Genomic DNA, 13,230 nt, shown 5'->3' with positions numbered 1-13,230 from the left:
TGTAATTGTGGTCACCGTGTTACAGAAGAGATGTCGTTAAGCTGGAAGGAGTTCGAAGGAGCAAACGCACACAATGCCGGAGGAACTCAGCAGGTCAGGCAGCGTCTATGGAGGGGAATAAACAGTCAACGTTTCAGGCTGAGACCCTTCATCAGAACTGGAAAAGGAGGGAAAGGAGTTCTGTCTCTACTGTTTGTTTCGCAGCTTCCGTTTAGGGCAGCAATGAAGGTCCTCCATCTCTGGTGGTGTTCAGGGCTTCCTCCATCGTGTCAATAGCTCGATTTTCACCACTGTCAGCCATGCAAGTCCCGGGTGGAGACTCAGGAATACCGTAGGATTCAGATGTAGAAGGATTCTTCATTGCTGTTTCCGTAACAATTTTGTTCTCCCAGTCAGGGTTGTTAGCCCCGAGCTGAGCCCCTGAACCTGGAGGACCGGTGGACCACTCTTACTCTGTCCTCTACCCTTTGACCTGTCTGGTGTGGGTGACCCTACCAAGAGCCAAAGCATAAAGTCCTGACTCCAGCCATCATAGCTCTCCGGGTCATTGAGGCACGCAAGCTTCCAACGCCCCTGACACGGTTGTGGTCCTCCTGGAGGGAATGGGGGAGGGTTTAGTGTGACAATATTACATCTCAAAATGCCTATTGTCACAGTTGGAGTGAGGGAGAGACTGTACGATCTATTCCCCTTCCCCCACCCCTGCCTCACAGTACCATTATAGTATGGTGACCATCGTTTAACCTACTCCATCTTTTAACCTAGACCATGCCATCTTCATCACCAACTGTTTGTTCAGGGTGCCACGTAGCGATGAGCGCTATGCTCATCAGTTAAAATACGGAGGGCTCTATAAGAGAGTTTGTACGTTCTTCCCGTGAGAGCGTGCATTTCCTCCGGATGGTCCAGTTTCCAAGTACGTACAGTACCAGTTGGTAGGTTAATTGGTCATTGTGAATTGTCCTGTGACTGGGCTGCTGGGCGGTGTGGCTCGTTGGGCCAGAAGGGCCTGTTCTGCACTGTATCTCTGAAATACATGAAATAGACAACGGCAGGGGGAAGGAGCACAAGCTGGCAGGTCATTCAAAGGAAGTTGACAAGGATGCTACCAAGATTCGAGGGACTGAGTCATGGAGAGAGGTTGGGACTTCATTCACTGGAGCGTAGGAGACTGAGGAGTGATCTTACAGAGGTGTATAAAATCACAAGGGGCACAGATAGGGTGAATACATTCAGTCTGTTCCCCAGGGTTGGGGACTTAGTGACAAGAGGGCACAGGCTTAATGTGAAAGGGATGAGAGATTTAATGGGAACCTGAGGGACATCATCTTCAGCCAGAGGCTGGTGCATATGTAGAACGAGCTGCCAGAGGAAGTGGGCTGAGGCAGGTACATTAACAACATTTTAAAAACACCTATGTGGATAGGTAAAGCTTAGAGGGACGTGGGGCAAATGTGGGCAAATGAAAAGCTTGGATGGATGTGTCGCTGGGCATGGAGAGTTGTGCCGAAGAGTGTGGTGTGACTTGTCTGTGAAGTTGAAGCCCACCTAGGGTCTTTGCTTACGGGTTTCCTGCTGCACTGTGTGGCCCACCAGCCTTTTGCCTCTGTCATCCGAGCTGGAGCTCTGTATGGAAATCTTTATTCCCAAATAATGCCTCAGGAATCATGTTTGCGGGAACTCATTTTGCATGTCAGGGAATGAGACACAGTGGTCCTCTGGTTACCCAGGTGACATGATGATGCTAAGAGACTTCCTCAAGCTGGTCTGTTTCAAGTGCCCTGCAAGTTGGGAGGGCAACAAGGTAGGAGAAGCAGCTGCAGTTTTCAATCACAATGGAAGTGACTTTCGACAATCTGAATAAGGCATGCTCTCACAGGACACTACTGTCATAGAAGTCCCAAGTGGAGATTCAGGAATACCATCGCACTCAGATGTAGAAGGATTCTTTATTACCGTTTCCTTATCAATTTTGTATTACCAGTCAGGGTTGTTAGCCCTGAATCTGGAGGACCAGTGGACCACTCTGAGTCTGCCCTCTACCCTTTGACCTGTCTGGCATGGGTGACCCAACCAAGAGGCAAATCATAAAGCCCTGACTCCAGCCTATATAGCTCTCCAGGTCATTGAGGCACGCAAGCCTTCAAACCCAACATTAACTTTGTGGAATCTTGGAGGATCAACAAGACCATAAGACAGGAGCAGAATGAGGCCATTTGGCCATCGAGTCTGCTCTGCCATTCAATCCAGGCTGAATTCTTTTGTCCCCTTCTCAGCCCCATTCCCTGGCCTTCTCTCCGTATCCTTTGATGCCATGTCCAATCAAGAACCTATCAATCTCTGCCTTAAGTACACCCAATGACCTGGCTTCCACAGCTGCCTGTAGTAAGAAATTCCAAACATTTACCACCTCTGGCTAAAGAAATTTCTCTGCATCTCTGTTTTAAATGGATACTGCTTTATCCTGAGGCTGTGCCCTCTTGTCCTAGACACCCACACCATGGGAAATATCCTTTCCACATCTACTCTGTCTAGACCTTTCAACATTCAAAAGGTTTCAGTGAGATCCTCCCTCATCCTTCTACAAACGTTTGTAAATTCCAGCAAGTACAGACCCAGAGCTATCAGCCATTCCTTGTATTATAACCCTTTCATTCCTGGAATCATCCTTGTGGACCTCTTCTGAACCCTTTCCAATGCCAGCACAACATTTTCTCAGATGAGGAGCCCAAAATTATTCACAACACTCAAGGTGAGGCCCCACCAATGCCTTATAAAGCCTCAACATCACATCCCTACTTTTGTATTCTTGAAATGAATGCCAACATTGCATTTGCCTTCCTCACCACCAACTCTACTTGCAAGTTAACCTTGAGGGTGTTCTGCAGATAGACTCCCATCTCAGATTTTTGGATTTTCTCCCCATTTAGAAAATAGTATTCACATTTATTTCTACTACTCAAATGCATGACCATGCATTTTCCAACATTCTGTTTCATTTGCCATTTCTTTCCCATTCTGATAATCTAAGTCCTTCTGCAGCATCCCTGTTTTTGCAGCAGTCTTCGTTTCACCTGCAAACTTGGCAACAAGGCAATCTTTTCCATTATCTAAATCATTGACATACAACATAAAAAGAGGCAGTCCCAACACCAACCCCTGTGGAACACCACTAGTCACTGGCAGCCAACCAGAGAAGGATCCTTTTGTTCCCACTCACTGCCTCCTACCAATCAGCCAATGCTCTAACCATGCCAGTAACTTTCCTGTAATACCATGGGGTCTTAATTTGGTAAGCAGTCTCGTGTGTGACACCTTGTTAAAGTCCTTCTGAAAGTCCAAACATACAATATCTACTGCATCCCCTTTATCTATCCTACTTGAAATCTCGACAACGAATTCCAACAGGTTGTCAGGCAAGATTTTCCTTTAAGGAAACAATGCTGACTTTGTTCAATCTTGTCCTCTGTCGCCAAGTACTCCATAACCTATCCTTAACAATTCCCACCAATATCTTTCCAACCACTGAGGTTAGGTTTACTGGTCTATAATTTCCTTTCCTCTGCCTTTCTCCTTCCTTAAAGAGTGGAGTGACTTTTGTACCATGCTAGAGTTCAGTGATTTTTGAAAGATCATTACTAATGCCTCCACAATCTTTCCTGTTACCGCTTTCAGAACCCTTGGATGCAGTTCATCTGGTCTGGGTGACTTATATACCTTTAGGTCTTTCAACGTTTTGAACACCTTCTCCCTTGTAATAGTAACTGCCCTCACTTATCTTCCCTCACGCCCTTCAACATCTGGCACACTGCTGGTGTCTTCCACAGTGAAAACTGATGCAAAATACCCATTTAGTTCATCTGCCATCTCCTTGTCTCCTGTTATTATTTCTCCGGCCTCATTTTTAGCGGTCCTATAACCACTTTCTTTTATTTAATCTTTTATTTAATTTATATAATCTCTCTTTTATTTTTTACATACTTGAAGCTTTGTTATTGACTTTGATATTGTTTGCTAGCTTGCTTTCATATTTCATCTTTTCCCAACTAATGGTTATTTTAGTTGCTCACTGTAGGTTTTTAAAAGCTTCCTAGTTGTCTTATCTTACCACTAATTTTTGCTTTGTTGTATGCTCTCTCTTTTGCTTTTAGATTAGCTTTGAGTTCCCTTGTCAGCCATAGTTGTACTATTTTGCCATTGTTTTTGGAATACATCTATCCCGTACCTTCATTTTTCCCCAGAAACACACGCCAATGCTGCTTTTTTGTCATCCCTGCCAGAATCTCCTTCAATTTACTTTCATACCACTGTAATTTCCTTTTCTCCATTGAAACACTGCTACATCAGTTTTTACCTTTTCCCTATCCAATTTCAAGTTGAAGTCAATCATATTGTGATCACTGTCTCCTAAGGGTTCCTTCATCTCCCATTCATTACATAACACCCAATCCAATACAATTGATCTCCTAGTATGCTTAACGACAAACTGCTCTAAAAAGCCATATCGTAGGCATTCAACAGGCTCACTCTTTTGAGATCCATTGCCCACCTGATTTTCCCAATCGACCTACATGTTGAAATCTCCCATGACTATCATAACATTGTGCTTTAGACTCACCTTTTCTATTTCCTGTTGTAATCTGTGGCCCAGCGTTGGGACGCCTGTATATAATTGCCATCCTTTAACCCTTGAAGTTTCTTAACTCAACTCACAATGATTCAGCATCTTCTAATCCCATGTCACATCCTTCTACTGATTTGATGCCATTCGCCTACCTTCCTATCCCTCCGATATGACGAGTAACCTTAGACATTCAGCTCCCAACTACAACCATCCTTCAGCCACGATTCAGTGATGGCCACACCATCATACCTGGCAATCTGTAATATTGCAACAAGATCATCACCTTATTTCTCATACTCTGTGCATTGAGATATGACACTTTGAGTACTGTATTTGCTACCCTTTTTGATTCTGCATCCCTAATGCACAGATACTCACGCTGCTGGCTGCAGTTATGTCCTATCACCTGCCTGCCCTTCCTGACAGTCTGACTGCATGGTATTTTTGCTTTTTTACCATCTGTCCTGAGTCTCTTCACTCTGGTTCCCACCCCCCTGCCAAATTAAACCCTGCCCAACAGCTCTAACAAACCTGCCTGTGAGAATATTAGTCCCCCTCGGGTTCAGGTGCAACCTGACATTTTTGTACAAAAGAAGAGATCCCAGTGATGCAAGAACCTGAAGCCCTGCCCTCCTGCACTCCCCTCTCAGCCTTCTCATTAATATGCCAAACTTAAGTGGACCATATTTTATTTAGCAGGGTTAAGAGTTTCATAATTATAGCACATGGGACAACTCAAAGAATGGAAATTAATTTGAGAAAATAGCCGGGATTCCCTTCATTTATTTGTGACACTGTGCTGCTTAATTGGGACAGGAGACTGTTGCCCAGCAGGTTCTAACTAGTGTCAGTCACGTGCACTTGTCACATATCTTTAGACACTACATCATGCTTTAAGCCAACGGTTTTAAAAGGCGGCAGTTGGGTGTGTTTGTCTTGAAAAATCAGCATTTGTTAACCAACAGTTGGCAAGAAATAAGCAGTAAGACAAGTCAGAACCGTCTTGCTCACTGCAGTTTCATGTTTTCATACTTGGAGGTGCCAGAAACGGCCGGGAGTGAAAATGAAAGGATTTCACTACTTCTACAAATTAGGAACTACAATGAATTTGAAGGTATTGATGATCATCTTGAATATTCTAATGTGAATAAAGATATGGAAGATCCAAATATTGAACACATTGTATAAAGTCAGTCCGTTATCTGTGCTTGGAGTCTGAGCTGATTTTGTTATTTACAGTCAATCAAAAGAACACGGCAGTGTACGCTGGACAAATTCCTCCATCAATAACTATTAGGAACTATTGGGTAGTTTTATAGTTCGGTATTGGTAGTGCTCTAATTTGTTCTGTGTTTCATTTAAATACATAATTGGTCACTTAGTCTGACTTATTTATGCATATTAAACTATTTCAGTGGTTGGGAAGATGTCAGAGTAAATTGTCAAATATGAAGTTACCTTGTACTTGATGACACGGGACAAGATAGGACAAAGCCAGCATGGTTTCATTACGGGACCATCTTTCCTAACAAACCTGCGGGATTTATTTGAGGAGATTACAAGTAGGCTAGATACAGACGCTGCAGTGGATGTTGTCCATTGGGACTTTCGAAAGGCCAATGACGAATTGCCCCCAGGAGGCTACTTAATAATTTAAGAGCCAATGGTATTACAGGAAGGTGACTGGCATTGTTAGAACATTGGATGATTGGTAGGAGGCAACGTGTTGGAATAAATTGATCCTTGTCTGGTCGGTTGTCAGTATGTAATGGTGTTCCAGAGGGGTCAGTATTGGGTCTGATTCATTTACTCTGTACACCACTGATTTGGATAATAGAATAGATGGATTATTGCCAAGTTTGCAGAGGATACAAAGATTCTTGGAGCGGCTGGTAGTTTGCGAAACAAGAGGACTTCAGAAGCACTTAAACAGATGAGGTGAATGGGCAAGTAAATGAAAAACAATAGACAACATTGGTAAAAACGTGCACTTTGACAGAATAAATACCTGTGCAGACTGTTTTGTAAATGGGGAGAAAATACAAGCACCTGTGATGGAAAAGGACTTGGAAGTCCTTGTGCGAAACACCATGAAGGTTAACTTGCTGGTTTTGTTTGTGAGGAAGGCAAATGAAAAGTTGGCAGTCATTTCAAGAGGTCTATGACATAAGGGCAGCGATGTGATGCCGTGGCCTTATGAGCCACTGCCGAGGCCTCACGTTGAGTATTGTGATCTGTTTTGGGCTCCTTATCTAAGACAAGGACAAGGAGTGGGGCTGAGGAAGGGAAATGTGCGACGAGCTATGGTGAAAAGCAGAACAATGTTGGTGGACTGAATGGCCTGATTCTGCCCCTTTCTCTTATGGTCTTGGAGTCGTTATAAAACATCTAAGCCATCTGGCAGATCGATGACGGGCGAACACTGACAGTTCTGGCACACTGATCACAGGAACACACAGAAAGTACTACAGCAGTTCAGCAGCAGACATGGATAAGAATTAAGTGTCGACGTTTCGAGTGAGGGTCCTTCATCAGGACTGGAAAGGTAGGGGCAAGAAAAAGGAGGAAGAAGGTGAGTAGATAGGAGGGAGTACAAGCTGGCAGGTGAAGAATGAAGACAGGTGTTGGGGAAGGTGGGTGGGTTGGAGAGCGGGATGAAGTGAGAAGCTGGGAGACAATAGGGGGTAAAAGTAAAGTGTTGAAGAAGAAGCAGGAATCCGCATAGGAGGAGGGAGTGGAGAAAGGGGAGGAGGAGGAGACTGGAGAGGCGATAGGCAGGTTACGAGAAGAGATGGGGCAAGAGGGAATCCAGAATGGGGGAAGAAATAAGAAAGGGAAAGGGAGGGAAAACTTACACTTGATTAAATGAATCAATGCGCATCCCATCAGTTGGCAAATACTCACGCGGAATATAAGCTGTCTCCAACCTGTGATTTGCCTCATCGTGGCATGAGAGGAGTGGTTGCAACGACGTGTATGGGTGAGAATGAATAATGGAATTAAGGTGGTCGACCAGTGGTAATTCCTACATATTATGGGTGGAGCGAAGTAGGTCGTCAAAACGGTCCTCCAATCTATTTGGTGTCTCATCGATATAGTGACGACCGCATCAGAGTATGTGATACAAAAGAGGACCCGACAGGTTGACGGGTGAAGTGTTCCTTCAGCTGAAAGTACTGTTTGGGGGCTTGAGGAAGGATGCGAGTGGCAGGTGTATCACTTCTTCCGCCTCCAGTGATAATGGCCAGGAGGGAAATCGGTGGGTAGGGACAATTTGTCAGTGGAATCACGGAGGGGGTAAATGGTGCGGGCAAATGGATGTAAAATAAAGATTGGTGGTAGGATCCCATTGAAGATGGCGGAAGTTACGGAGAAAGAACTGTTGTATGTGGAAGCTCATGGAGAGGGTGGTTAGAACAAGAAGCACTGTATCCCAGCTAGGGAGGGGCAAAGATGTGTTGAGTACCGATGGCCGTGAAATCGAAAAGATTCGAGTGTGAGCAACATCGTTGGTAGAGGAAGGGTAACACATTCTTTGAAGAAGGATCCCGAGGGAGTTCGAAATCAGCAATACACTGCCCAGGTCCGTGACCGACATATCATTCCCTGGATCAATTCCAAGTCAATAAATCCTGTTGGTGAATATTCCTCCCATTAACAGACAATGAGAACAGAGTTGAGACGCCTCCCCCGGGCAATGCCTGATGCAAGGACTGGGCGGATCGGAAAGGAATTCCGGAACATCTCCATTCAAGGGGGAGGAAAACTATGTCTATTAAACGTCGGTTTCAGATAGCCAACAAACGTCGGACTGATCCCGTGAGCCCTGCTGTGATCGCATGTCCTGTCACATTGGTTTCCAGTTTGTTATGTTTCGGGGTTACATAATTATTCTACGTTAAATTTCCTGGTGCTTACCACAAAAGAGAGTTGCGGAATGTGGATATATCGCCAGGACCAGTTGGTGCACTAGCCAGGATTCTGAAGGAAGTGTCTGAAGAGATCATAGACGCCTTATCATTAAATAAAAACTATTTTCTGCAATGGCTCCGGAAGACTGGAAAATTGCAAATGTAATTCTACTCTTCGAGAACGGACACAGACAGAAGAAATGATATTGTAAGCCAGTTAGTCTGTGTTTGGAAAGATGTTTGAGTCGATTTTTCTGGATGAGGACTCAGGGCACATGAAGGCACATGATCAAATGGGCCATAGTCAACATGGTTTGTCAAGCCAAAGCATTGCCTGATAAATCTTTTGGAATTCGCTGAAGAAGTAACAAGCAGTACAGACAAAGGCGAATAGGGTGATGTGCACTTGATTTTCAGAATTTATATGTCACACATGAGGCGAATTAAAAAGTTGTCATGGTATTACAGAAAAAGATGGAGCATGGATAAAGTAGAGGCTAATTGGCAGGAAGCAAAGAGTGAGACTGAAGGGAAACTTTACTGGTCGGCTGCAAGTGACTAGTACCCTGTATTGGGGCCGATGCTTTTTGTAACATGTTAATAATTTGATGATGGAATTGATGGATTTGTGAAAAACAGAGAGAAACCTACAATACAATACAGGCCGTTCGGCCCGCAATGCTGTGCCGAGCATGTACTTACTTTAGAAATTACCTAGGGTTACCCGCAGCCCTCTATTTTTCTAAGCTCCATGTACCTATCCAGGAGTCTCTTAAAATACCCCAACGTATCCACCTCCACCACCGATGCCGTCAGCTCATTCCACGCACTCACCACTCTCTGAGTAAAAACTTACCCATATATCTCCTCTGTACCTGCTTCCAAGCACCTTAAAACTGTGCCCTCCATTGTTATCCATTTAAGACCTGGGAAAAAGCCTCCGACTATTCACACCATCAATGCATCTCATCATCTTATACACCTCTATCAAGTCACCTCTCATCCTCCGTCGCTCCAAGGCCGAGTTCATTCAACCTATTCTCATAAGGCATGCTCCCCAATCCAGGAAACATCCTTGTAAATCTCCTCTGCATCCTTTCGATAGTTTAAACATCTTTCCTGTAGTGCGGTGACCAAAACTGAGCACAGTACTACAAGTGAGGTCCTATATCGCTGAAACATCCCGGCTCTTAAACTCAATCCCATGATCGATGAAGGCCAATGCACCATGTGCCTTCTTAACCACAGAGTCAACCTGCACAGTAGCTTTGAGTGTCCTATGGACTCAGACCCCGATCCCTCTGATCCTCCACACTGCCAAGTGTCTTACCATTAATACTATATTCTGCCATCATATTTGATCTACCAAAATGAACCACCTCACACTTATCTGGGTTGAATTCCGTCTGTCACTTCTCAGCCTAGTTTTGCATCCTATCAATGTCCCGCTGTAACCTCTGACAGCCCTCCACACTATCCACAACACCTCCAACCTTTGTGTCATCAGCAAAGTTACTAACCCATCGCTCCACTTCCTCATCCAGGGCACTTATAAAAATTACGCAGAGAAGGGGTCCCAGAACAGATCCCTGAGGCACACCACTGGTCACCGACCTCCATGCAAAATATGACTGGTCTAGAACCACACTTTGCCTTCTGTGGGCAAGCCAGTTCTGGATCCACAAAGCAATGTCCCCTTGTATCCCATGCCTCCTTAGTTTGTCGCAAAGTTTACAGATGGTGTGAAGATATGTGGAGGGGCAGGTAGTTTAGAGGAAGTGGAGAGGCTACAGAGGACCTTAGACAGATGAGGGGAATAGGACAAGAAATGGCACATAGCGTACGGTATCTGGAAGCGTATGGCCATGCACTTTGGTCGAAGAAATGAAAGGGTTGACAGTTTACAAAGATTAGGCAGTATACTAAATAAAGCTGAGTTGCAAAGGGATTCAGCGGCCCTCCGTCAGGGTGATTCGTATGTTGTCTCCGTGTTGAAGTAGAATTCATTTCAGGTGGACAAGAATATAAAAGCAAGGATGTGATGTTGGGACTTAGAAATCACTCGTGGGATCGAACCGCGAGTACAGTGAGCAGTTTAGGGCCCCTCATCTCCAATTAGATCCGAAAGCATGTGCTGAAACTGATGTGTTCGAAGGAGGTTCACGAAAATGATCCCAGGATTGAATGACTTGTCATATAAAACGCATCTTATGTCGGAAGGGCTGTATTTACTGGAATTCAGAAGAAATGAGGGGTGACCTAACTGATTGGTGAAAGGCCTTGATAGAGGAGATGCGGAGAGGATATTTTCTGTGGTGGTAAGGCATATGATCATCAGACACAGCCTCAGGAGAGAGTGGTTTCCTTTAGAATGGAGATGAGGAGGAATTTCCTTTGCCAGGAGAGGTGTGAAACTAGGAAATTCTTTGCTACAGGCAGCTGTGAGACGGTCTTTATGTACACTTCAGACAGAGGCTGATACATTCTTCAATCTTGAATCAATGATAAAGTGAAAAGGCAGCCGATTGTTTGCTGACAGAAAAATCGGATCAGTCATGACGAAATGGCGCAGCGGACTCGGTGGGTAAACATCTGCTCCTATATCTCAGTGCCTTATGGTCGTATCGATGAGTTAAGCGCATCATATTTCTAGCATTTATTATCAAAACGTACACCAGTCGAGTAGCTAGCATTAATTTATTTCAAAGCCATCAGTATTTTCTATGTGCGATGACGAAAGCCCAGTTGATCAACTCAAATTGATGACTGGGGAAGTACAAAGAAACCCTTGTGACTTTGTCACTCACGATCATTCTGGAACGGACATGTTACCGTGAGGGATAAAGCATCAAAATCATTCCACAGTTATTACATTAACGTCACCGTCCGAAGCAGACATTCAGAGATAATCAAATGAAACAATAATGTATTAAAACAGAGGCAAAAATTACAATGTTCCCATTATACAAGGATTTATTTTTATATATTATATATGTTTTAATGCGCGGGGAAACTTGGTCAACAGTGTAAGCACTGAACGAATCATAATAATTCCCGCTCACATGCCGAAAATCCTTGCAATCAGCCCATGTAGACCGAAATGTTCTGATATACCGGTCAATGATCTTACCGTGAATGTAATAATAAGTTATTCCCCGTTGCTTACATTCGTACAGTACGGAACGGAAATAGCGGTCGTTTGTAGCAGAAAGAAGAGGGACGCCTCACGTCTTAATAAGCTGGTAAGGAAGGCGGGCTCTGTCGTGGGCAAAGTACTGGAGAGTATAACATCGGTAGCAGAGCGAAGGGCGCTGAGTAGGCTACGGTCAATTATGGAAAACCCTGAACATCCTCTACATAGCACCATCCAGAGACAGAGAAGCAGTTTCAGTGACAGGTTGCTATCGATGCAATGCTCCTCAGACAGGATGAAGAGATCAATACTCCCCAATGCCATTCGGCTTTACAATTCAACCGCCAGGAGTAAGATATGTTAAAGTGCCGGGGTTAGGACTCAATGTATTTAAGTAAACTACTTAAGAACTTTTAAAAAGCTATTATTAATGCTTTTTGAGAGGGTGATTTTAGATGCATATCATATTTTTACTGAGTTAAGTATTGTATTTAATTAGTTTTGCTACAATAAGTGTATGGGACATTGGAAAAAATGTTGAATTTTCCCATGGGGATGAATAAAGTATCTATCTATCTATCTAAATCACATTCGCTGTCAGATAGTTGTTATGAAGTTCCAGAAGGAATAATTGTGTGTGTATTGTCTCTGCAAATTTCCCCCATTGCTACAAACAGGTACGTCACCCCATTCTTCAGCTCCTCTCTGAATCTTCTCTGTGTCAGTCCATAGATACACGTGTTGGTGCAGGTACTGAGAGAAGACAACATAAACCCACATTGCTGCAGGATGTAGGTCGGTTTGCTGAAATATCTGTCAGTGAAAAAATAGTTTTCGACTTGCCAGTTCATCGAATGTACAACATTGGGCATCCAAAATAATATAAAGTTGGCTGAAATAGCGAACACAAGAATCATTGACTTCCTCCGGTTTGCCACCTCTGGATCATTACGGCTTTCGCTGCTTTTCCGAAGTACCTGGCGAACTCTATTTGTCGCTATAATCCGATTGACGGTTGAAACATTAAAGAGCACAATTAAACAGATCGGTAGTAACGGTGTTGTGATGCTGTCAAATACCTGGTAGGCTTTCCACACGGGTGACGTGAAGTATTCATCTACCGGGACACAACGCCGTCGATCCACTGCAAAGTAAACTGGAACGGCCTTGGCACAACACGCTACAGTCACTGTTGTGACCACCACAGTCGCTGTTCTGTCGGTGCAATATCGGGTCCGCAGCTTCTCACAGCAGATGGCGACGCAGCGGTCGAAAGTGAACGCAACCGTTAACCAGATAGAACAGTCCCAGGTTGCGATACACAGGACAAGTACCAGAGAACACGCCGGAGTTTCGAGCAAGAAATCAGCAAACAAATAGATATAATTTATCCTCTGTAATATAACAACAACGATGACCACCATCAGATCGGCTGCCGCCATGGCCACCAGGTAGAGAGAGATGCATCTGGACAGTCCGCATTTCCCGCGGGACAGGATCACAATCGCCGTTACATTAACTGAAACAAGTTATTTAAAATTAAATTACTATCATTTACCTCA

Source organism: Hemitrygon akajei, chromosome 28 (genome assembly GCF_048418815.1).
Source record: "Hemitrygon akajei chromosome 28, sHemAka1.3, whole genome shotgun sequence".
NCBI lineage: Eukaryota > Metazoa > Chordata > Chondrichthyes > Myliobatiformes > Dasyatidae > Hemitrygon > Hemitrygon akajei.
The sequence above is the reverse complement of the archived record's forward strand: the minus strand, read 5'-3'. Positions refer to the sequence as shown.